This window comes from Kogia breviceps, chromosome 9, assembly GCF_026419965.1.
Source record: "Kogia breviceps isolate mKogBre1 chromosome 9, mKogBre1 haplotype 1, whole genome shotgun sequence".
Classification (NCBI taxonomy): domain Eukaryota; kingdom Metazoa; phylum Chordata; class Mammalia; order Artiodactyla; family Physeteridae; genus Kogia; species Kogia breviceps.
Window position 1 is genome coordinate 59,370,996 of NC_081318.1, and position 25,423 is coordinate 59,396,418.

A 25,423-nucleotide genomic window follows, 5' to 3' on the forward strand; every position below is an offset into this window, starting at 1 on the left:
TCTAGCCATTCTGTGACCAACTTATCTAGCACACGAGTCTTAGAGTTAGGTAGCACTCTAACAGCTTTTAAGTTCTCAATCCAGGCCCACCAGTTTTGCAGCTTTTGGCTTCTGAGATTCCATCAGCAATAGCCTCTATCTGTATAATGTGCACACTAGCACACCAGCAGCACCAAAGACATGTTCCTGTGGACTGGCCTTGTGTGTACCACCAGCAGTTCTCAGTGTGCTACTGGGGACTGGGGAAAGGACTGAATCAGCACACCCCAACAGATAGTGACTGCGGACTAGCATTCCAAACAAATGAGGAATTGCAGACTGAATCACCAGCAGTTCCCAACATGGAACTAGGGATTTTAGTCAAATAGGGAAATGTGGATTGAAGCCGTGGTAGGGACTTGGGTTCCAGATGGAACTGTCTGCCAGCTGAAGGTGACCGGCTAAGCCCTGGACTGGAAAGTCAGTTAGATTGGGACCTCTGCACAAAGACAGCAGAGCTGAGAACTGAGAGGAACTTACAGCCCTCAGAGATGATGAGAAACAAGAGAACTCAAAGGATTTGTGGGTACCACGCCTGTGTTTCTCATCATCCCTGAAGCTGTGAAAAGCTTCTTTTGAAACCCACTGCCGCCACCAAGTCTGTTAAAAAAAATTCAACTGAGTAAATTTTAAAGATCTTATTGGCTTTATTCAACGATTCATGCATCAGGCTGCATCCCATTTACCTCACTAGTGCCGATCAGGTAATTCCAGAGTAACTAGTTTAAGATTCTGCTCCTGGGAGGGATTGAAACTTTAATTAAATTAGGTATCAAGTTTTGGTTTGGTGACATAGACTTAGCACAGGTGACTCAATTTGGGGCTTGTAGTCTCTTTGTTTTAACACCCCTTGACAATGTCAACCCCACCGTTGCCTTCCTAAACACTGGGAAGGTAGATCTGGGCAGCAAGTGGAAAAGAATATTTTGTAAACTCTTTGGGGAAAACTCAAAATGAAAGTTACTTTGACCAGGACACATGTTCTGACAACCATATGTTTAATAATGACACTTAGTGCTTTCTTAGTCTTTACACCTGTTAAAGAAAAATTTATTCCTAATACTTGTTAAAGAAATGGTAAGGCAGGCTTTATTCAGGGGGACTCTGTATCATGATAGATATCAGGACCACTGCAGTGGGGTTTTGCAACGGGGAGAAAGATTGTGCTCAACTCTGAATAAAAGGACAGGTGGGAATTTATCGCCAAGTAGCCGGGTGGGGATCAGTGGATGGAAAATTATTAAGAGGAAACATCAGGGATAAGGGCAGGGATTCAGGCTAAACGAACCTAATAGGATTCTTGATAAAGGCAGGCCAAGGTGATCAGCTATCACTTGGGAGGTGGTGAGGTGTGAGGAATCCAATCAGATATCAGTCAGGTGCTGGTGTTCAGATATCGCGGTTGGGGGATTCTGGCTAAACTGACTTCTCAGGACTCTTGCTAAAACTGGGCTCTTGAGAACATGCCCCCCGACTGGGCCTAGTTGAAAACCACGCGGGGGAACCTGTCTAGGGTTTGGTCAAGGACAGAGTCTTTGTGACACCCTTTTCAGAGGGCAGTCCACAGCAGGCTTGGGTGGGGGGTGGTAAAGGGAGGGTACTGGAAGCTGCCAACAACAAATCAAGAAAGGTGAAAAGTAACCAGAATGCTGGATCATTGGAGTGTGTTGGGGCCATGGCAGAGTACCGGTAGGGTTAGGCTGCATCAAGATTCAATAAAAGACAACTCCCAAACCTGAGCAGGGTAGCACGATGAAAGATTTTTCTCACTCGTGTTACATGTCTAGTGTGGGTCAGTAAAGGGCCCTGGTGACCATGTTCACTCAGAGACTTATGCTGAGAGAGGTTTCATCTTGATAAGTGTGCCCTAGTCCCTCACATTTCATTAGCCAAAGCAGATCAGATGGCTGCCCTTGACTGCAAAGGGGTTGTTAAGCATGGTCCTGGAGGAGGGGAATAGGAATGTTTGTAATTAATCCAAATGACTGGAAGGGAGGGGCTTGCCTGAGTTCTGCCTACTTGTGCTGCTGACCACATCCCTAGGAAGCTCACTGAGATAGTTTCAACACCCAACTTTAGTAGCACCTGAAAGAATGCCCATTTAGAATATAAAGTGCATTTGAATGGTTTCAGCGTCATGAGAGATAACAGGGTCCTGGAGTCAGTGGGCTTACAAGTCTAGATTTTATGATAACGAATACAATAAATATGTGTAGGGGTGAAATTTATCTTCCTTCAGTAGTTTTTCAATTCTAGTCTGGAACATTCTTTAGTACTTAGGGAGTGGCAACCGTGAGCCAGACTTGGTGCTTCATAGGCACATGAAGATGAGCAAGGTATAGACCTAAGGGGCTGATGTCTAATCAGAGAAAAATAGGAAAGTTTAATATCCGTAACATAGGGTTTTATGTTATCACATCTATCACATGGTTACTGTATAAGGTAAAATGTGATAAATACCTAATAGAAGTATAACAAAGTGTAATGGAGGTTCAAACAAGGGAAGTTGTTAATAATTAAATGAATAATCACCTCTTTGAATGTGTATTGTAGGCTGACCAGACATCAGTGTTAACCAGGCAAAACCATTAGTATTAATGGGTTATCGTCATTTTTCCTCTTTTGTTTTTGGGCCTGATTTGATCCTAAACTAATTGTAACAGTGATTAAGAGGTAGTACGAGAGCATGACCTCTGGGGCCAAGGTTCAAATCCCTGTGTCACTACTTACTAGCTGTGTGACCTTGACAAGTTACTTTGCCTCCTGGTTCCTCATTTTCTTCATCTGTGCTGCAGGATTGATAATAATAGTGCCCACTTCCTAGTGTTGTGGTGAGATTGGAAAGAATAAATCCTACTTAATTTTACATTTCTTATAGGGTTTAAATATTTCCCCCTGGATCATTTTGGTGTGTTTAGTACAAACACTGACTTCCTGAAATGTGTCACTTGTTGAGTGTCTGGGCCCAGAATGAATGTGTGCTTGAGAATTCCTAGGATTCTGGAAGTCTTACCTTCCTGAGTCCGGATCACGTGGGCATTTCTTTCTGTGCTCAGTAGATCAGGGTGAGTACGTTGTAAGAGCCAGATGGTCACTTAGCATTTTCCTGGCCTGTGAGGCAACCTTAGTCCAGAGACCTGTAGAGTATCAAGTTGGCCTCTATTCTTTTTTTTTTTTTTTTTTTAAATCAGTAATTTGTTCTTTTTATTTCTGGATAGTATTCCATTGTATGAACATACCACATTTTGTTTATCCATTCTCCTATTGATGGATATTTGCCTTGTTTTTTCTGTTTGGAGCTACTATGTTCATGTGATTTTTTAAATTAATTAGTTTCATGTGCCTATTTTAATTCTCTATTCAAATGAACTTTAACGAAAGTCACCCTCCATGGGTCACAGCATGATGAGAGAGGAAGAGGTACCAGCTGACCTTGACGGTCCTTTCAGCCCTGAGGTCCTCTAACTCAGCCTCTTTTCTAAGAGCTGCTATCGAGCACTTACTTGCACATGGTTTATGACAGTGTTTTCTCTGAATTGCAGAGCAGAGAGTGGTTGTTTCCTCATAAACAGAGACGTGACTCCTGCACTTATAAGTTCACCAACACAGACAACAGGTCTTATTCAAGTACAAGAAACACACCCATTTCTCTTCACCAGATGACATGTATTCACGAAGGAAAGATGCTCTCCTGTTCTACCCACTGGAAGCATCTTGAGAGAAGTTGGCCTCTATTCTGATCTTGGAATTCAGGTCTGCCGAGGACACATTTCCAAACTCCCCCCGCCCCATGATTACCTCCACCACTCCAAAGTCATGTTACATTAAATGCGAATGTGATACAGATCCACTGTGGCTAAATCCTGGAGGCCTTCGGCTTGTTTGAGTCCAGAAAGTTAAAAGGTCCGTGTGCTTGGGGCCAGCACCACAGGTAAAAGCTTGATGAGCTAGAGGCTGGGTGTGATGGGCGGGAGACCGTGTGGCTCATTTTGGCCAGTGCACACCCTCTCTCTCTTCTGTTCTGGCTCTCCTCTTCCCCCACTACTCCTTGAATACAAAGTGGATGAATTTGAGGTGGTGCTGCTGAGAGCTTCTGGGCTGTAAGCAGGTGAAGGGATGGACGTGGGGACCCTGTCTTTGGTAAGTAGGTATGAGGACACCTGTCTATTGCAGCCCCAAAGGAGAGTTCATATCAGCATAATGGAGAGAACTGTTGATTGATTCAAGCTGTTCAAAAAAGAACTGGGCTGCCTATAAGGTTGTGAGTTCCCAATGCCCAAGAGAATTCAAACGTGCCACCTCCAGTGCAGATTTTCTGTGATGGGATTATTGCACCAATGAGAGGTCAGACCAGAGATTCCTCTGGTAAGCTCTACATTATTTTTTCTCCAAATTTAAGGAGCTCTGATTTTGTATACTAGATAGAGCCTTGTATCACTCTCATCTCTGGCCAGGTTCTGACATTCCCTTGGGGCCTGCATAAATAAGAGGGCAGGTGCCAGACTGGAAAAATAAATATGACAATCTCTGTCTACTTCCTTTCCCACATAACTGTTCAAATTGTAACATTTGTTCATTCATTCCTTCATTTAACAAATATTCCTTAAACTCCTGCCAGACATTGGGAATGCTATAGCAGTGTCAGGCCAGGTTGAAGAAAATGTAACAGCTTGTGACAACCATTAAAAACAAACAAACAAACAAAAAATGCTCACACAAATTGGCCACATCATCATGCATTTGAGGGCTCGGTCTTTCATTTGTTCATTTATTTGTTCTTTCAGTAATCTCTTGATATACCCTGATGATGTTCCAAGTCTGAGCCAGCCTGCCAGCAGAGGCTAGATAAATATGTCCATTCAAAGGCATTTGCCAGAATACCCAACTACCATATTCCTTTTGTAGTGTGAAGAACAGAAAACTACGAGTTTACTTGGGGAATAGAGTTTCCACCCTGAATGCTTATCTTATGCAAAGAATGTATTACAAATGCTAAGGTACCTATTTTGAGCGCTTAATTTCTCACTTTTTCATTATATACAGCAAAGGTGTGATGCGCAAGGAAAGTGTTAATTCTCGTTGTTTGCAGTACTTAACACATTTGAATAGATTGGCTCGTTTTTTACATGGAAATGTTTGATTTTTTCAAGACCCTTACATATTTTAAAAATAAATAATTTTTTTCTAAAGTGAGGAAGGACCAAAGGGCAGAAGCAGTTGACCTGGGTCAGTTAAGACCTGAGAGTTTTGCACCAAACACACACCTTTTCCAGCTTGTTTCCCGTACCACCCCTGCTGCCTCGGGCCCAGTTGACCACACACCACCGTCCTGTTGAACTGTTTGCCATTCCCCAGACACTGCTGCTGCTTCTTGCCCGCGTCATTTCACTCACGCTCACTCTCCTTCCACAGGAAGTGCTTTCCCAGGTCCCATCTGACCCACATTTCCATATCCAGCTCTCACGGCCCCTCCTTCTTGAAGCCCACTGTGTGCTTTGGTTCCCGCAAGCTGTCCTTTGTGCTTTAAACCTTTATCCTGTACTTGCTCCATTCTCCCTTGCGGTGGAGCTAGTGTTTTCAGACCCTACCATATTATAAGCTTTTTGAGACAGACTTTTTTTTTCCAGATAATTTATTCATTCAACAAATATTTATGGATAGGTTGATCATATAATTCACTGTACAAATCATGACCCTGCCCTTTTTTTCTGAAAAGAAATAAAATGGAAAATAAGAAGAAACAGAAGGATGGCTAATGTATTTAATGAGCGCTTCCTAAGTCTGTTCCAGACACCAGAGATACAACTGTGACCAAGACAGCCAAAGTCTCGGCTCTCAAGGGACTTTGATTTGGAGTAAAGAGGGACAGGTCATAAACAAGCAGTCAAAAAGTTAACCTTTAAAAGCAGATTTCCTTTGCTTATAGAAATTCGACATATTTATTATAGAAAAAATTAAATTCATAGGCTCTTCTTGTTGTTTTCTTCTTTTAGATATTAGTATAATAGCAGTTAAGGAAAGTTGACTACTGGTGGTTAAGGAAGTGTTAAAACCCAAACTTCCTGGGTTTGAGTCCAGCTTCTTCCAAATGGAATACTAATAAAAAGATTAAATAAGTTAACACATGGAAAAGACTTACAGCAGTGCCCAGCATATAGTAAGAGCTCAATTAGGAATATGTTACTTTTATTATTACCTGACAAGGGCACTACATTAATAAATCCTCTGAGAACCTGGAAATAATACTGTTTTTACTGTTAACCTGTTGTCTCAAAAGCAAAGGGTAGTTTTCCAGGGCAAAAGGCTGTATTATAACTTTTTGCATAGATTAATATAGCTAAAAAGTCAGACGTGTACTTTGTTAGCCTTGAAAGCATAAAGAAGGGAGAGGTACGTGGTAAACGTTGGTATTACCTATCCAAACACCCCCAGCAGGGAGGGTGTCTTAGCCTGACGACTTAGCCCAGTGTTCCCTTCTGGGATTTTTTTTTTCCCCATTTTTATTGACAAATAATTGACATACATCACTATATAAGTTTAAGATGTACAGCATGATGGTTCGATTTACATACATTGTAAAATGATTACAATAGGTTTAGTTAACATACATCATCTCACAGGTGCAATAAAAAGAAAAGAAAAAAAAAATTTTTCCTTGTGATGAGAGCTCTTAGGATCTGCTCTCTTAACAACTTTACTATATAGCAGTGCTAACTGTAGTCTAGTACTTATTTATCTTATGAGTCTGTACCTTTTGGTCACTTTCCTCTTAATCATTTGTGTAAGTCCCACAGCATGCAGAACGGCACTTTGCACTTTATAGGGGCTCAGTAAGTACCCATTAAGTTGCATTAACATAAAGATACATTTCGTGGAGCCAACTACTTGCGTTTCCTGGCTTTTAGCAAATTAGAAAATTTGGTTGATTAGTGTGCTTCTCCCTCCTTTACAAATGTATGGGGATCTTGGTCAGATACCGAAGGTATTCTCACATCCCCTTCGATCAGGTAAATCATCCCTCTTCCTTCGCCTCCGCCCCTACTTCTTTCCTGCAAATGGTCACTATGCAACATGGACTGCAGCGGTGGGGAGAAGCATGCTCTGATCTGCTGAAGGAACTTGGGGTCAGATGATTGTATGTGCATATGTGTGGGTGCATGCTCCTGGGCTGAGAGCATGAGCAGGCAACACTCGTGGGCATCAACATTCTTATCTGTCATGTTGTACCTGTGGGGACAGAGGTGTGATCAGGGCCAGCCAGCAATCAGCTAGACAGACAGACAGGCAGGATTAAGGTCTGAATGTTAGTTGTGAGGGTATAGATATTACATTGTTCTTATGTAGCCAAAATTCTCCAGCAACTTAGTGATGAATTCACACAACCCAATGCAAGTGCAGGTTACATATTAGGCTACAGACATAAATGCCAACTTACTGACTTGCCAGGAGAAACCTAACTTCTTCCCATGGGATCACTGTGCCCTTGCTTATAGGTTAGTATTCTGCAATTTCCTGAGAACTTGGATTCTTAGGCCCTTGGACTCAGAGGTCTGAGCTGGGTATGGTTGGGACAGTACTAGCCTGTGGGCATTAAGGGTTATCCTGGAGGCTAAGTCCAGAGGTAATATGGGCACTGAAAAATCAAGCAGATGGTGTAATTATGTAATACATTCAAAAGGACCAGGAAGGGAGGTAGAATCTAGGTGTGGCAATGATACAGCCATTGAGGACACCAGATCACAGCACAAAAGTTGAGAGGGAGGGTCAGGGAGCAGACATAGGAGAATCTCAAAGCCAGTGGAGCCTTGACCCTTTTTATGGAGAACGAGGTGAGGAAGGAGCTCACTCAGGCAATGATTGAAGCCAAATTTGTTCATTCATCCAACAGATATTTGTTGTCTACTCTGTACTTGGTCACTATTCTAGTATTGGCAACACATTGGTGAGCAATACAGACAAAATCTCTGCCTTCATTGGAGCTAGGAGAAGGGGAAAACAATGAAAAATATTTAAATATGTTATAGGATATGTTAGGTGGTAATACACATAATGAAAAAAAATAAGGCAATGGGAAAGACTTGGAGATGCGTATGCAGTGGGGGGAGGGGTTTGCCCTTTTAAATAGAGTGACGAAGTAAGACCTTGATGAGATGAAATTTGAACTAAGTTTTTTTTTTTTTTTTTTTGTGGTACGCGGGCCTCTCACTGTTGTGGCCTCTCCCGATGCGGAGCACAGGCTCCGAACACGCAGGCTCAGCGGCCATGGCTCACGGGCCCAGCCGCTCCGCGGCATGTGGGATCTTCTCGGACCAGGGCGCGAACCCGTGTCCCCTGCATCGGCAGGCGGACACGGGTTCCCTGGTGGCAGGCGCCACCAGGGAAGCCCTTGAACTAAGTTTTGAAGAAGCAAATCTTTTGGATCTTTAGAGGAAAAAAGTGCATCAGGCAGAAGGAATAGTAGATGCAGAGTCCTTGAGGCAGGAGTGTACTTGATATGTTTGAAGAACAGCAGGGAAGTGTGCCTGGATATGAGATCAGAAAATTGACGGGGCTGGATTGGGTAGGGCCACGGAGGCCATGGCAGGACTTGGGCTTCTACTCTGAGATGGGAGCCGTTGGAGAGCTTTATGCAGAGAAGTGACATAATTTAACTTGTTGTTTTAATGAATTACCATTGCAGCTGGGAATAGACTGTGAAGCTGGGGGACGGGCCCAGGGTAGAAGCAAGGAGACCGTTTAGGAGGCTTTTGCACTAATATGATGGGAGTTGATGAGGGCTGGGACAGGGTGATGGCAGAGGAGGTGGCGAAAAGTAGACAGATTCTTGAAATGCTTGGAAAGTAGAACCCAAATAATTCGCTACTGAATTGGATGTGGGATTTGACAGAAAGGGAAAACAGGGATGACTCCAAGTTTTTTGGTCTGAGTTAACTGGAAGGCTGGAGTTGCCTTTAACTGGAGTGTGGAAGACCGAAGGTTGGATGCACATGGAACCGGAGCACGGGGACCAGTTGTCACAGCTAATGCTGCAGCGCGGCAGCCTGGCGCCATCCTGGCAACTCTCCTAACAGATGCACGGGAATGATGACGTCAACTGGTCAGAGCATCTGTTTCCCTGGATGCACTAGAGAAAACCTGATAAATTCACACCCCCTTTTCCTGCCATTTAAAACTTCATTCTCCTTTAATTGTAACAGATTTACAATTGTTCACTGCTAATTGATGTGGTGGTTTTGCATTACCTTTGGTCAATGCTAGCTTTGATGTTCTGGCACTGTGTGACGTTTTGACTTGGGAGATGTCCTGTCTTTTAAGATAAGGACTAGTTTATTGACATGTACACACTGCTATATTTAAAACGAATAACCAACAAGGACCTCCTGTGTAGCACTGGGAACTCTGCTCAATATTATGTAACAACCTAAATGGGAAAATGTATAAGTGAATTACTTTGCTGTATGCCTGAAACTATCACAACATTATTAATCAACTATACTCCAATATAAAATAAAAAGTTAAAAAAAAAGATAAGGTGTAGTTTAACTTTCAGAAAGTGATCATGCTCTAGTCCCATTATTTCCAAATTCTTGGGGACTACCTACCATTATCGTCTCCCACACCCCTAAATGTTGTCACTCAAATCAGGAAATCACTTTTATGTCTCCAGTCTGCTACTTCTCAAGGCGAGGACTGGGGGGCAGAGGTCTACTTGCAGTGAAGTTCAGTCAAGGAATGGTCAGGAATGGGGGCAGCCTAACAGGTAGAAAAGGAGATAGCTGTGTTCATGTAAGTTCCTCCTTACTTTGGATATTTTGTTACTCCTTAACATGGTCTCGAAAATGGAGATATAATTCTTCTTCCACTTTAAATTTTTTTGCCAAGATTGGTTTTCTTCAAAAGCTCATATATATAAGCCTGTCTCCTATTTTCACTCAAAGAGACAGATGGTTGAAACTGACTCTAGCTAAATTAAAAAAAAAGAAGTCTTGAATTTAAAAAATGCACATGAGTATATCAGAAGGGTTTAAGCCTTTAAGGACTAGTTGAGAAATCTGTTCTGAATACTGCCTCATTCCACTGAGTTATCCATTCATGTGCAGAATGCTATGTGCAGGCCAGGCTGGGGACTCTGCAGCCAAGCGTTTCAGATGGGTATTTGCTTTCTAAAAGGAATATAAAGGTTGTGCTGATGAGACAAATGGCAAACATCCAAATCCTAGGGTCAGTTAGCATTTGTGCTGACATGGCCTGCAGGAAATATGCCATGGTCCTGCATTCCCGACAGTATTGATTTTCTGCACTCTTATGGGCATACTAGGGTAGCTGGAAAAGCGGGTTAATCTTCGTAAGTACATCCACCTTGATGTGTTTGTGCCTTGAAGCACCCAGGAATTTATTTTGTATCTTTTTCACTTTCTTTCTCTGGTAGACTTAAATATTGCTGAGCCTTGCTTTGCTCATTCTGTGGAAGTGCTTCCTCACCAGTGCCCTGCAAATGGATGGCAGGTTGCATGTGCACCCAGATATTAACCTCTTGGCCCTCATGATAGTCAGAGCCCCGGTCAGGCTCCTGTGGTAGTGAACAGCTTTCTCTGTTCACCTCAGTGTACTGTGCAAATATCACCATGATTTGTGGGTGTTACGCCATTGCAAAATATTGGCTGAGAAAAGACAAAGGTAGAGACAAGTTTATAATTGAAAGTTTATTGATTTTACAATTGATGTAGCCCAATATATTTCAATCTATTTTAACCCCAATTGACAATTAAAAAAATACTATGTATATGTCACAATGCATGTTTGTGTGTCCAAAACCAAGTTCCATGAAACAATAGTTGTCCTTACGGTGTGCAGTGTGAATTCTAGTAGTTCTAATATGTTAATCACAAACATTGCTCCCTATGACTACTAATGAATTTGATTTTGTAACATACCAGTGGGTTGCAACCCATGTTTAAAAAGGCTGTGTGTATTACATGCTAGGGATAAATGATCTGGTCTTGTACTTGGTTGAATCCTTGGTAATTCCTTGCTGCCTACAGAGAAGTTCAGACCTCTTTAAAGTGTGGCATAGCAGATCTTTGGCTGTAGGGTGACCAGCTTGTCCAGGTTTGCCTGGGGCTTTCCTGGTTGAAGCGCTGAAAGTCCTGCATCCAGGGAACTCCCTTATCTCTGTGCAGACTGGGACGGTTGGTCACTCAGCCTTTGGGATCTCATCTCTGAGAGATGAGCTCCACATCCATACTCATCTTCCTCCATCTTCTTTTGTGCTGAGTGTTCCATTTATATCCAGTTACTTGTCCCACAGACTGGCCATTCTCTTTCCTATCTCCCCACTTTGGTCCGTGCTTCCCTCCGCCTGGGAGGCACCCCTCCCCTCACCTTCTGCTGTCCGCACGTCTGGTTTTCCTCTGGGAAGGTTTGTTAAGTCACCAACTCTATGGAGCCTTCTTATTGCCTTCTTGTGAGCACAGTAGTGCTACAAACAATGTTGACTTATAAGATATTTAGTAGTCCTGTGTTTTTCTCAGCTGTCTTATTCTTTATCACCTGTAGAACAAACATAAGAAGGAAAACTGCTGACATAAAGTGGGTGACAACGGCAGAGAAAGAATACAAGGGAAATAGAATAAACCAGTACAGATGTTAAAGCCAATAGCGTGGGGTGAGGGAAGATGAGAAAAACATAAAGACGTGGGCATTGGCAGTAGTTAAAAGCCACTGGAGACTTTGGTTTGAATCTTAGCTTTTCACATGTCAAGTTGTTTGCTTTGGTGGGAGGATAGAGTTACTTAGCAGGTCCGTCTCTATGTGAGTTTCTCCACTCATCATAACTTCAACCAAGATCAGTTGTCCTTAAAATTAGGTAGGCTTAATTACGAATTTGTTTTTTGTAGTTAATTTGGGAGGGTATTGAATGAAGTGGTTTGAAGATGTATAGATATCTTAATAACTTATATTTTTAGAAGATTAAAAACAAATTGACTTTGTGAACATACATATTGAGAAAAATCTATTTTGACTTTATTATTTAAGCATTAAAATTTTCCTTCCCTTATTTTTATCAATGTGTCCTTATTTTATTTCCTTTAGTATGATAGCTTAAATTTGTTCTCATTTGTGAGTTGCAAGAACCTCTGGGCAGCTTGAATTTGCCTGTATCCTCTATCAGGATAGAGTGCCCCAATAGGCAGCCCTATTGGCCAGGGCTGTCTTTTTTTTTTTTAAACAAATATGAATTTTATGAATTTATTACATCCATGCATATTTGAAAAATGATAATATATGTATCTGAAACAAATAGATGTCATTTCATTTTAACAGGTAAAGATATGAGTGCACAATCTTCAGAAACACCAGCATGCGTGGTGGTGAAATTCACAGTGACCTTTTAGTATGTAGTATAAGTGATACCTAAAGTAGTGACCTTTACATGTAGACTAATGTTTTTTTTTCTATTTATATAACTTTTTTTAAAACATCTTTATTGGAGTATAATTGCTTTACAATGGTATGTTAGTTTCTGCTTTATAACAAAGTGAATCAGCTATACATATACATATATCCCCATATCCCCTCCCTCTTACATCTCCCTCCCACCCTCCCTATCCCACCCCTCTAGGTGGTCACAAAGCACCGAGCTGATCTCCCTATGCTATGTGGCTGCTTCCCACTAGCTATCTATTTTACATTTGGCAGTGTATATAAGTCCATGCCACTCTCTCACTTCTTCTCAGCATACCCTTCCCCCTCCCCGTGTCCTCAAGTCCAATCTCTACGTCTGTGTCTTTATTCCTGTCCTGCCCCTAGGTTCTTCAGAACCATTTTTTTTTTTAGATTCCATATATATGTGTTAGCATACGGTATTTGTTTTTCTCTTTCTGACTTACTTCACTCTGTATGACAGATTCTAGGTCCATCCACCTCACTACAGATAACTCAGTTTTGTTTCTTTTTATGGCTGAGTAATATTCCATTGTATATATATATGTGCCACATCTTCTTTATCCATTCATCTGTCGATGGACACTTAGGTTGCTTCCATGTCCTGGCTATTGTAAATAGAGCTTCAGTGAACATTGTGGTACATGACTCTTTTTGAATTATGTTTTTCTCAGGGTATATGCCCAGTAGTGGGATTGCTGGGTCATGTGGTAGTTCTATTTTTAGTTTTTTAAGGAACCTCCATACTGTTCTCCATAGTGGCTGTATCAATTTACATTCCCACCAACAGTGCAAGAGGGTTCCCTTTTCTCCACACCCTCTCCAGCATTTGTTTGTAGATTTTTTGATGATGCCCATTCTAACTGGTGTGAGGTGATACCTCATTGTAGTTTTGGTTTGCATTTCTCTAATGATTAGTGATGTTGAGCAGCTTTTCATGTGCCTCCTGGCCATCTGTATGTCTTCTTTGGAGAAATGTCTATTTAGGTCTTCTGCAGCCAGGACTGTCTTGATTTAACTTTGCTGTGCAGAACATCTGGCCCCTTTATAGGGATGGTAGGCAGGGACTCGGAGTCAAAGCTAAAGTTAGTCATGTCTAAAGATTTGCTTGTTATCAGTTATTTTAAAGATCAGCCCCACAGGTTACCCGAGAGTCGTTTATTTTTAGTTTATTTTTAGACACGTTCATTTATCATCTTGGCAACTCAGAGAAAACAGCTTCAAGTGCAATGGATGGCTCTGTTCTAGAGAAAGCCCAACTAGCAGCATGATGATTTATCCTCAAGGCATTTTGGGTTCTAGATTGCTGAGTTTTTGGCTGAGATAAACAATGGAGGGAGTCAATTATAAATTGAATGGATTTTGCTAAATAATCCTTTTAGAGTCAAAAAACAGAGATTAAAAATGTAAGCCAGGCAGGAGAACACTGTATCAATGAGTATATGATGTAGTGACTTAGGAAAATATGGTACAATGGATGAGGCAATGCTAGGATTGTGGGTTTGATGCACATGTGTCCTAATGGATGAAAAAAATCAATTCCCACCCCCACGCCCATGGAAATAAGATTTATTGCAGAATAAGGAAGAACTTTTCTGAGTTGGATCATTGAAAACCTCAGTGCACTCACCCAACGTACTGATGATTAGAAAAATCCTAATAGTGAAATTGTGGAAGATTTCACACTTCTGTCTAATGGTAATTTAGCAATTCAAGGGATATTCTTGAGCACTTACTGCTGGGCACTAGAAGTACAGACATAAATTAGATGTGGCCCCTCCTTTAGAGGAGCTGTTGGTGTAACCGGAGGAGAGCATCGTATGAACAGAACAGAGACACGCGTAGGTGGAACATGTGGTTCATGTCTCAGCAAGCCAGCCTCAGGCGCTCTAGGGCCGCCAGGGAGAGTGCTTGGCCCAGTCTTGAGACCGTAGGAGGTCTTTCTGGAGGGGATGTGATTGAGCCGAGAGAGAAAGATGAATAGGCATCATCATGTAGTGAATGGTGAGAAGAGCATTTCTGGAATTTGCAGGGGTACAAAGGAAGGAAACAGCTTGGTACCTGCCAGTAAAATGTGAAATAGGGAGAGGAGGCCTCTGTGGATCCAGAGGTGGGCAATAAGAGCATCTTATGGGCCGTGATGGGGAGCTGGGACACATTTTGCAACTAAAAGGGCATCATGACAAGTTTTAGGTGAGGGAGTGTACTCACCAGATTTGAATGACAGAAAGCTCATTCTGACTCCCTGTGGAGGATGGGGAGGGTCATTGGGGAGCAAGGTTTGCACGGAGACAGGGTTGCAGTTGTCAGATGAGTGATGTGAAGCCTGGCATTGGGCTGTGTGGATTGGCGTGGGTAGGTGAGGGCAGGCTTGGAAATACTAGGTGTAAAATTGGGAGGACTGGTGAAAATTGGCTCGGCGGCGGTGGGGGTGGGTATGGTGAGTTCAGGGATTTCAGGGCTGATCGAGGGAAAAACAGGATCACGAGGTGGCAGCATCGTGGCACAACATGGGTGGCACTTGGATGGGACTGCATGAGAGGGGATTGTCCCTGATAGAAGGAGACCCTCCAGGGACAGCATCATGAGGCCACCACCCACAAAGGGACGAGGGAATCGGAGGGAGGCCATGTGTTCTGGTGGTGCTCTCAGCGCAAGGGGGGAGCCTGTGGATCAGAGAGCGCCGCAGGGTAGCTAAAGGTCTCTCGTAGCCACAGCATTGTCCTATCTATGACTGGCAGAGAGTGGGTGCAATTTTGCAGGGTATGCAAAGCAGAAGATCTCTACGTGGCTAAAAATGTGCTTGTCTGAGCTATATTTAAAGAGATTGGATGTGTAAGAATTTGTGTTTGATGATGGTGGGTGCTCAAATCTAGTGGTCCTAGCCTGATAAGAAGTAAACAACATAGGGGCCAATACACAGGGGCCATCTTTAACCCATTTATATGGCAGCAAGTGTTTATTGAAAGTCTACTGTGAGCTCAGTTTCAGGCTGAGGAGCCACTGTGCAAGTGCCGAAGGAAGCTCACATCAGGTCTGTGGAGAAGCTGCCACTTTGCACGTGCTCCCTGAGTGCTCGTTTTTATTTGCTTTGAAGTGCTTTCGAACCCCTAGGAGCACAGATACATAACCTCATATAAAGTGTAGTAGTGGTGGTAGCCTTCTTTGTTTGGCTTCTTTACTGGTACCTGGCCTAGGCAGGTGATACATCTTTCCCATCTATTTCAACCTGACGTTAGGTGTTTTACAGGATCCTTTGTGTAAGGCCTCACTTCTTTCTTCACTCTAGTTTTCCTTGTGATGTTTCCCAGAAGACTCCCATCTCCTTTCTTCTGATTCTCTATTTTCCAGTCCCTTTTCTGCCCTGATTCTTTGGGACCCAGTGCCAAAATTTTGCTCTTCCAGTGTCCTAACTCTTCCATCTTTAGTTTTATATTCTTTCAAGGATGTTGAAATGCTCACTCTTGATATCATCTGAGTGTTTCCCAAGGGAAGATGCTCTAAGAAATGAATGAATGAATCTCTTAATTGAGGAACAATTCCTTTTCCAAAGAGAAGCACGTTGAGTCTTTAAAGGGATGGAATGCACTGTAGCCGTCAGAAATAACTCAAAATTTTCCAGAACTTTTGGCAAAGCTGACAATGGGTTTTGAGTCCTTTAAAATTTAAGAGCTCTCGTCTCTATTCTGTTAAGTAGATGAGAGGGCAGATACCCTATGGAATGATTTTTCTCTCTAGCATAATGGGCCTCTGTGCTGAGTGCTGGAGAGGCTCTCCTGTTTAATGCGCTGCAATTACCAGTGCTCAAGTTACAGCTGAGGCAGTACAATTTGGGTAATTCGGAATCTTGAAGTCATGAAAGTAGGACTAGAGACACTATGCAGGCAGAATCTTAAATATAGCTCACAAACCCAAGAAGAGAGATACTAACAGCTTACTGTGGAAATATTGTCTGATTTCCTAGTCAAGAACCAACCCAATATGAATAAAATTAAGAGGAGCCTCGAAAACGCAACATAAATATTTAACTGTATGTATATACTAAGATTTTTTTCCCTCCAAACCTGTTCTCTATTAACATAAATAGATCCTTCCTATGTAGTTGAAACTCTTGTGGTGCTTGGGACTACCCCAGTATTGGCTTGGAGGTGTGGCTGGGAATTTCAGAGGCAAAGTCTTTTCTCCTGTCAGCTCTCCCATGCAATTTACATTTGCTGCCACCAGGTGGTGATAGAGAGTGATTGCAAGTAGATTGATCAGGATCCACCGTAAGTGCCTTTTGTTTAAGAAGAGCTTTCTTGTGACTAAAGGGAGTGAAATCTTGAATAAGTAAACCCTGAAAGGGAAGCGTTGTTTAATGAAAAATATTCAAGAAATAAAGAGATTTGGTGTTTCCAGTTCTGACTCGTCCACTTAATAGTTGTACACTTTAGATAAATGCAGCTCAGTTTCCCTGTTTATGTGTAAAATACTGGTACTGGATTATGTAATCTTTAAAGTTTCTTATCTTGAAACAAACATGTGTAATTATAATTGTGAAAGCAGCAAAATTAAAAGAATAAAAGCTTCTCATATAACAGAGGAGCCTTCACTTTATTAACAACCATCTTAGTTCACTCACTTCGCAAGGCGAAGAAGACCCATTAATTTTGGGTGTGTGTGTGTGTGTGTGTGTGTGTGTGTGTTATGGGGGAGGAGAATGGGGAGTGAGAGAAGGCTTCTTAGTTTGTCTTCCTTACCTATTACCTGGTGTAGGCAAGTGAGGAATAAGAAATCTGTCACACAAAGTTCTATGGAACCTTTTCTTCAAGGCCTCATCTCCCTAAATCCAGTCTTTCTAATGATGTATCCAGACGTCTTAGATCTTCCTGGTACTTTTAAATCATTATAAATATATTTCTAAATCATTGTAGTTTCTTGCCTCTAATCTGAATTTTCTATGCTCAGTGATTTTATTCCTGTTACCTTTTACTTTTTCTTTTCTGCAAAAGAAAGAGCTCTAACCCCCTCTGTTTAGGTTGCCAATATAAACTCTTAGCAAAGTTTTGTTAAGTAAATGTCTCTATAGACTTTAGAATCAACTCCATCTTATCAGAAGTAGATTAAGACAAAGTGTGGTTTGAGGATCCCTGTGAATCCCAAGATGTGTTCAGGGGTCTGTAAGGTCAAAACTATTTTCATAATAATGTTAAAATGTTTTTTGTCTTTTTCACTGTATTGACATTTGCAAGGATTATGTGAAAGTGATGGTAGGTCAAACTGCTAGTACCTTAGCATGAATTGAGACAGGGCACCAAACTCCTAGTAGTGGTGTTGCATCTCACTGCCACACACTTGCAGCTAAAAAAGACAAATAGTTTCACTTAAGAGTATCCTTCATGAAGCAGAAAAAAATACTAGTTACATTAAATCTCTAACCTTGAGCACACATCTTTTCTGTGTGACAAATGGGGGCATATAAGGCACTTCTGCTGCTTACCTAAGTCCAGTGGTTGTCTAGAGAAAAGCATTTGTGCAGTTTTTGAGTTGTGAGCTAAATTAGCTGCCTTTTTTCAAGAAACACTATTTTTTACTTGAAACTACTATTCATAGACAAACCATGGTTATTTAGGCTTCGTTATTTGGCAAAAATTTTCTCCAAAATCAATGATGTGAGCTTGCCACTTCAAGAGCACAATTGACAATATTTGTTGCTAATGATAAAATGTGAGCTTCAAGCAAAAATTAGAGTTTTGGGAAACTTATATCTGCCACCATGAGTTGTACAGCTTTACCATACCTAAAGACCCTTCTGAAGAGTTTGGTAAGGATAGTACCAAATGTGATTTTTGGATGTTGTACAATGGAATGTGTCAGTATTTGAGAAGTCTGCATAATTTTCTATATAACCAATGCATAATGTTATAAAATCATACATGAATAAAAGATTCATTCAAAGTTTAAAACAGACCAATGGATTTGAACGTAACAAAGTACAAAAAAGTTCATTGACTGGTGTGGTTTCATGTTCAGTGCAACTGAACTTGTTTTATATTAAGTAAAAGGTTAGTGTTGTTATTATAGAATTATTAGGCATTTAAAGTTTTATCAGTTTTAATTTTTAACATGGTTGATGTTAATAGATGTAAGCCACATAAACAAAAGCTCTTTGAGGTCACTAATAATTTTTAAGAGTCTCAAGGGATGCTGAGACCAAACGTTCGAGAACTCATCTACAATATGAGTGGATGAGGCCTGGGCACCCCCCATGAGATGGATTTGATCAAAATGTTTGTTTTCCCAGTATACTGATGGCTGTACAAATTTAGCATATAACCCTCCCACATCTTTCACCAGCCAACTCCCTCTGAGATTTCTCTCACCCTCTTTTTATTGACAGTGTGATATAGCTGTAAAAATGGTTGTGGTCCCATTCATCCCTTGGACTCCCATCCAAGTGGAAGGAGGCAGCTATATTTTATAAGAAGCCAGGCAGGTGGAGGGAGGTTGTGAAAGATCAAATTTCCTACATGTACCTAGTGGCAGATGAAAAGTTCAATAGCTGATAGTTAAGAGCTGACAGGGGCTTCCCTGGTGGCGCAGTGGTTGAGAATCCGCCTGCCGATGCAGGGGACACGGGTTCGTGCCCCGGTCCGGGAAGATCCCACATGCCGCAGAGCGGCTGGGCCCTTGAGCCATGGCCGCTGAGCCTGCGCGTCTGGAGCAAGAGCTGACAGGAACAACTGTTTTTAGGCAGAAAAGAGAACTTCTTTCTAGGTAGTTTTTTCAGTGCGTCTGGAAACAGCTGGGCAATGACTTAAACCTCCTAGGATACTGACTTTAAGCTTAAAAATACATTTGCATATGCCAGCATTAGAAATGGAATCTCAAACTGCTGCCAACTTAGACAACTGAAAGGAAATAGAGATCTAGACGGTTGAAAAGCTAAGCCTCAGGAGGTTCCGTTGCTTGGCAGCTGTGTAAACAGAGCTAAACCCTTTGCTTCTCCTCTGTTAGACGCTTGGTTCTAAACAGGATCAAACCATCCCATGACCATATGTGCAGAAATGGAAATGAAGGCGATGGGTCTCATTGTTGGGTTCAAGAAAAGTCGAGCATTTTCCTTTCTTTATAGATGTGTGCGGAGTAAGAAATGTGAAGGAGATGCAGGGTGAATTGAGAAGAAAAGGGCAGGTGTGAGATGACTTTTGTTTTTACCTTCCTGAGTGTCCAGGTTGTTCTCTCATGTTTTCCTCCTTCCTTCCTTTCTACGTTCTTTCTTCTTTGAGACTTAGGACCGTGAGACATTTTTATGATGGAAAAGCAGGAGTGGCCCTCCCTATAACTAACTTCTTAACTAGAGAAGAAACCATTTCTCCACGTGCCTCTCCATCCTCTGGGGGAAGTGGGTTAGATAGGGGAGGATGCCTGCCTGGGACAGCTTGATATGTAATCCCTATGTTCAACAGAAAAATGGAGAAGAATTTTACTACTATTAAATGACTACATTTAATTGTTTAAAAATAGTTTTTTCTTCGGGTCACATCTCCTTAACCATGTGCATTCTGTTGCACGTCCAGAGCCTGTGCTCCGCAACGGGAGAGGCCACAACAGTGAGAGGCCAGCGTACCGCAAAAAAAAAGAAAAAAAAAAAAGAAAGAAAAAAACCCTTTAGATTGAGAAGCGTGCTGTACCTTTAATGTATTTCTCACTGTAACGTTTTAATATTTAATTTATTTTTCTTATGGTACAATTGACATAAAACATTATATTAGTTTCAGGTGTACAGCATAATGATTTGATATTTGTACATATGGTGAAATGATCACAGTAAGTCTAGTTTAACATCTGTCACCATACATAGTTATATAATTTTTTTTCTTGGGTTGAGAACTTTTAAGATATACTCTCTTAACAACTTTCAAATATGCGGTACAGTGTTATTAACGATAGTCACACTGCTGTATGTTACATTCCCATGATTTATTTGTTTTCTCACTGGAAGTTTGTACCTTCGCCCATTTCACTCATTCCCTCACCCCCAGCTCTGAGAACCATCAATATGTTCTCTGTGTCTATGAGCTTGATTTGTTTGTTTTTTAAGTTTTTTTTTTAGCTTTAGATCCTTTGCAGTGCATTTCGAGTGATGGTTTTGGATATTGAATTAGGGCGGAGTTGGGGGAAAGAGTTTGCCAGGTAAAAAATAGTAATACTAATAATAATAGTAGAAAAAGAGGAGGAGGAGGAAGGGGAAGAGGGGCAGTAAGAGAAGGAGGAAGAGGACAGACAACTTTTCTTAGGTGTTTAATATTTGCCAGGCACAGTATTAAGCTCTTGACTTATATTGATTCCTTTACTTGGATGATAACGATGGCAGTTTACTGAGCTCAAAGACGGGCTGAAACAAAAGGTGTGAGAACTGAAACACTTGTGAGGATGGATGGAGATGAGTCATAGTGAAACTGGGGGATATAAGGTGAACCAGGGGAAAACTGGGAACTCAGAAGTAAGGAGTTTAAATTTGAAAAAAGTTACAGTTGGAAATTAGGGTATGGAGTCCAGAGTAAATGGAGTAGCTGTTGAGATTTCTGTTGTCAGGTAGGGGTAATTTGGAGGATGAGGAAAGAGAAAAAAAGAGGTGACATTGGATTGTACTCAGTGATAGCTGGAGAACTTGCAGGAGAGCAAGAGCTGAGATGCAGACGTGGGAGGGAATAGGAGCATGAATTGGGCAGGTGCAGGTAGGTTGTGAGAGAATGTGGACAAAAGGAGTGGCACCCTGGAAAGCAAATTCAGAACACGGGACTCTGCTAGGAGGAGAGCTGGGAAGGCACCATAAACAGTGCATCAACGGACCCCGGCATGGATGGAGCTGGGGCAAGACAGCTGTGAGTGTTCCTAAGCCAGGGTAGAGTTGAGCTCTCATTGGCTGGTGGGTGGGAGAGTAGGTGGAAGTTCAGACAGGGAGGCGATATACACCTAGAGGTGGGTTTGATGTATCTACTTGACCCCTTGCCATTTGTAAATGAAAGAGACCAGCTTTTTGTGTGTGTGCAGCAAGTGAGCAATAATTAGCGGCAGGTAGCTTTGACTCTTATTTTCTTAAACTGGGAACACCAAAATTGCCTTTGCAATGACCTACATTAGCCCCAGGAAGCTCTATAACTCGTGTCCTCCATTCTTTGTTCCTCGATTTGCTTTGTTTAATGTGCAGGGAGATTTAGTGGGTCAGACTGGCAAGTCCCCCCGCCGGGAAAGCCTATGGAGTTCAGTGCTGACACTGCATTTAGTACCACTATTTAAGCCATTTCACTGTGTGTAAAGGCCCATTCATTTACTCTAATGTGTACTTTCCAAACCCTTTACAAGGTGTTCTCTTGAGATTTCTTATTCTCCCAGGTGTTGATGCAAAGTGTCTAGTTTGGAATAGATCCAAAAATCCAAAAATAAGTGGAAGGTACTCTCTATAGCTGTCTTTTAACGTTGTGCTTCTACTGCCTTTAAAAAGTGAAGTGTTATTTGAAACGTCACTATGTAACATAATTTTTTTAAAGTTCCCTTGGTGTTATTGTTGTTTATTTTTAAAATATTGGCTCTATGGCTGGTAACACCAACTTAAATGACCAGCATTGTCAGACAGATTTATCAGTTTTAAGAAGACCTTTGCCCTTTGCAGAAATGTACTGAGAATACACCTTACTTCCCACTGTTGAATGAAGTCCTTCTCAAGAAAATCACAACAAACACAGGATGTTCTATTACATGGTTTGCTCTTTAACAACCATAATATGTAACTGAAGTCATGCCAGATACTTTTGATGGACTGGGAAAGGGAGATAAAAGTTAGGGAATGTGGAGGAGAGGGAAACTTCTTAGAGAATTCTCAAGTTTTTCTAAGAAGTTTCCACTGGCTGCTTTCAACATAGGATGACACAACTATTGCTCTAACAGTAATTTTTCTGATCAGACATTTCGTTTTTGACAGCAGAATAATATCGAAAACATAGATCAGATAGGCCCCCATTGGGGAAGAGTATATGTAACTTCTCAGATGCTTTCTGGAATTAGGTTCTAGTTTTCTCCTGTCAGGTTTTTTGGTGTTGAAAATTACTGGCTAACAGTGTTTTAGTGGTAAATGTTACTTTTATCAGTTCTATGGCTTCTCTTGGGGGGAAGAAATCAGATCTAATTGCTTGGTTCCATGTTCTTCCATGTCAACCATCAAATTGGAACCGGATAGAGCTGCTTCCTACAGGCAGGATGTTTCCTCTCTGGCTGGCCTCAGTCACTGCTTTGTTTCCTCAGTTATCTACTTGGCACCTGTAGGACAATGAATTTGTGACTCAGGTTTAAATAGGCCTTGGCAGGAGACTTCACACTCCATTCCACAGCGCCAGTCCCCATCCAGCTTCTTGTCCCACCTGCAGTGTTGTATCTGCATTCTTTCTGCTCAGAAGTCCTGTTGACACTTAAATTATGACACACTGAAAGTTTTTTCATCACTTCCTTATTTGCCTTCTCTTCCCAATTTCACTGACATCCTCTTGACAGTCTCAAAGTTGAATTGTTACTGAATGTTTCTCATTTGCTTCCATATCTAAAGGCTACCAAGAGTCACGGCTTCCTTCTGGGCTCTCTTCAGTCCACATTCCCAGCACATTCTGTCTCTACGTTCACCTACCATCCCGGTGCAGGTGCAATCGACCCAGATAGATGTTGGCACCAGCCTCCCCGCAGCTTGCATATTTCTAGTTTCTGCTCCTATCTCTTTCCCAGGCAGGGACAAGAATAGGCTTAAGCAAATTTGTATTCTGTTATTGTTTTGTCACTTTCTCTTTCAAAGAGCTGCTGATTTCCCAACCCTCTTTACACCCAATGGAACTCACTTTTCTGTATTTTCGCGTCTTTGCCACTTGCCTCCACAGGTCCATTCTTACCAACTAAAGTTTGTATTTCTTGACTTGGATTCATCTGTGTCTCTTGTACGCAGCCTGCTGGTTCTCTCTTCTGCAGGCCTTTGTGTGTCTCTATCTCCCTTTCCTGTGCAAGTTCCTGACCTCCTTCCATATCCAGTTCAAATTCCACTTCTTCCTTAAAGCTCACCCTCGCCCACCCCCCCCGATCTTGATTATTCTCCTGTTCTGCATCCCCTCTGTACTTGTACATTGGCAATCAGTGGAGTGTGGTAGTGCAGAGCACGGACATGCTTGAATTGAAGTCCTTCCATGTATGAACTATGCAGTCTTAGGTCTTGCTGAGTCTCCTTTATCTGCATTGTGAAAATTCATAATAATATTGGTCTCCTTGGATTGTTGTAATTAAATGTGATAATAAATGTAAAGTATCTGGCACTCAATAATCAGTAAGCCGATCTCTCAAGGAGCATTTCCAGCCACACCACATGCTCACAAAGTTGAGCTATGTACTCCTTGAAGGAAAGAATCTGGCTCTGCTCATCTTTGTACTTGATACCTTGGAGAATGCCTAGCACAGATTAAATATTCAACACATATTTGTTGATAAATGAAGGGCATGATCATGAATAGCAGAGATTGATTATCATGATGATTATTGCTATTATTTCACAAATCTTTGCCATCACATTATGAGCAAGAATGTTTATGGTAGGACAGTAGGAACACAGTACACTTCCCAACTGTGTGTATTCATCTGAAAGTGTCTTAGGGTGACTGCAGGTTCTTGATTACCTTGTAAAGACAGTGACAGTAAGTTTGAGGATTTTTCATTGCTTTGTATGCTTTTTTTTGCCTTCCCTCATTTTGTCATCTACTCAGGGACACATTATATATTCATCACAAGTGCATACAAGTAATATGCAAATGAATACTTGTGACATTTATGGTTAGTTTTTGTTTTTTTTTTTTACTTTATTTTAGGAATTTGGGTCAGAGAGGAGTTCTTCATGTCTCAGTGTCTCCATTTTTTAGTTTCCAGTTGGGAGCAGAAAAGAGACAAATATAATCATTGTGATTGGTGAGAATCTTCTCCAAACTCATTTTATTTGAAATTTCTGGCACCATCACCACTAGGATCATCATCACCATTAACATTAAAAATCTTGTTCAGGGCTTCCCTGGTGGCGCAGTGGTTGAGAATCCGCCTGCCGATGCAGGGGGCACGGGTTCATGACCCGGTCCGGGAAGATCCCACATGCCGCGGAGCGGCTGGGCCGGTGAGCCATGGCCGCTGAGCCTGCGCGTCCGGAGCCTGTGCTCCGCAGCGGGAGAGGCCACGACAGTGAGAGGCCCGCGTACCGCAAAAAACAAACAAACAAACTAAAATATCGTTCAGATAAATTGTCCCAAGAACTTGCCATAGTGTTGTCTCCTCATTCATGTGTTCACAAATATCTTTTACTTTGAAAAGGGAAAGTGCCAGGATAAGCAATATTGCATTCAGTATGCAAATGAAAGTTTTATAGAAATAGGTTTGTACTGGAGATGAAATTAATTGTGACAGTTCACGAGGAGTTTTACAGGAAAAGAAGATTAACATGCTAGGTCTTCAGTGGCTGTCTTCCGTGATGCATATAATATTAGGCAAAATGAAATCTCCATGTGCCCAGTCTCAGTGGAGGAATGTTTGTTGAGCCCATAGAAATTTGAGCAGGGCATGTGTCTAAGAGTTTATGACAGCCTATTTTCTTTTCTCAGTGTGGGGATGAATTGGTCCATTGTCGTCTAAATTGGAAGTCATGGTGATGGTTCTTTTCTGATTCTTGTATTAACTTTTTGTTTACGTGTACAGAAAATGTGTTACTTATTCTGAAGTAAGTTGCTATTATTCTTCAGACCAGAATAGACTATAACATTGTATTTTTTCAAATATTTATGTGTACATGGAAAGGGAAGATTTTATATAGAGGGAGACCAGATCTAACTTATTTGATTCATCAACAGAGGCTAAGGTATACAATCTGTTATTGCCAGAAAGTTCTATT

General features: G+C 41.6%; 1 protein-coding gene across 7 annotated transcripts in view; it reads left to right on the plus strand.

The window, feature by feature from the left end:
- The window catches only part of DYNC1I1 (dynein cytoplasmic 1 intermediate chain 1), a 340,222-nt gene that overhangs the window by 15,441 nt on the left and 299,358 nt on the right, over positions 1–25,423 (plus strand). The gene's annotated exons all lie outside the window — the stretch shown is intronic.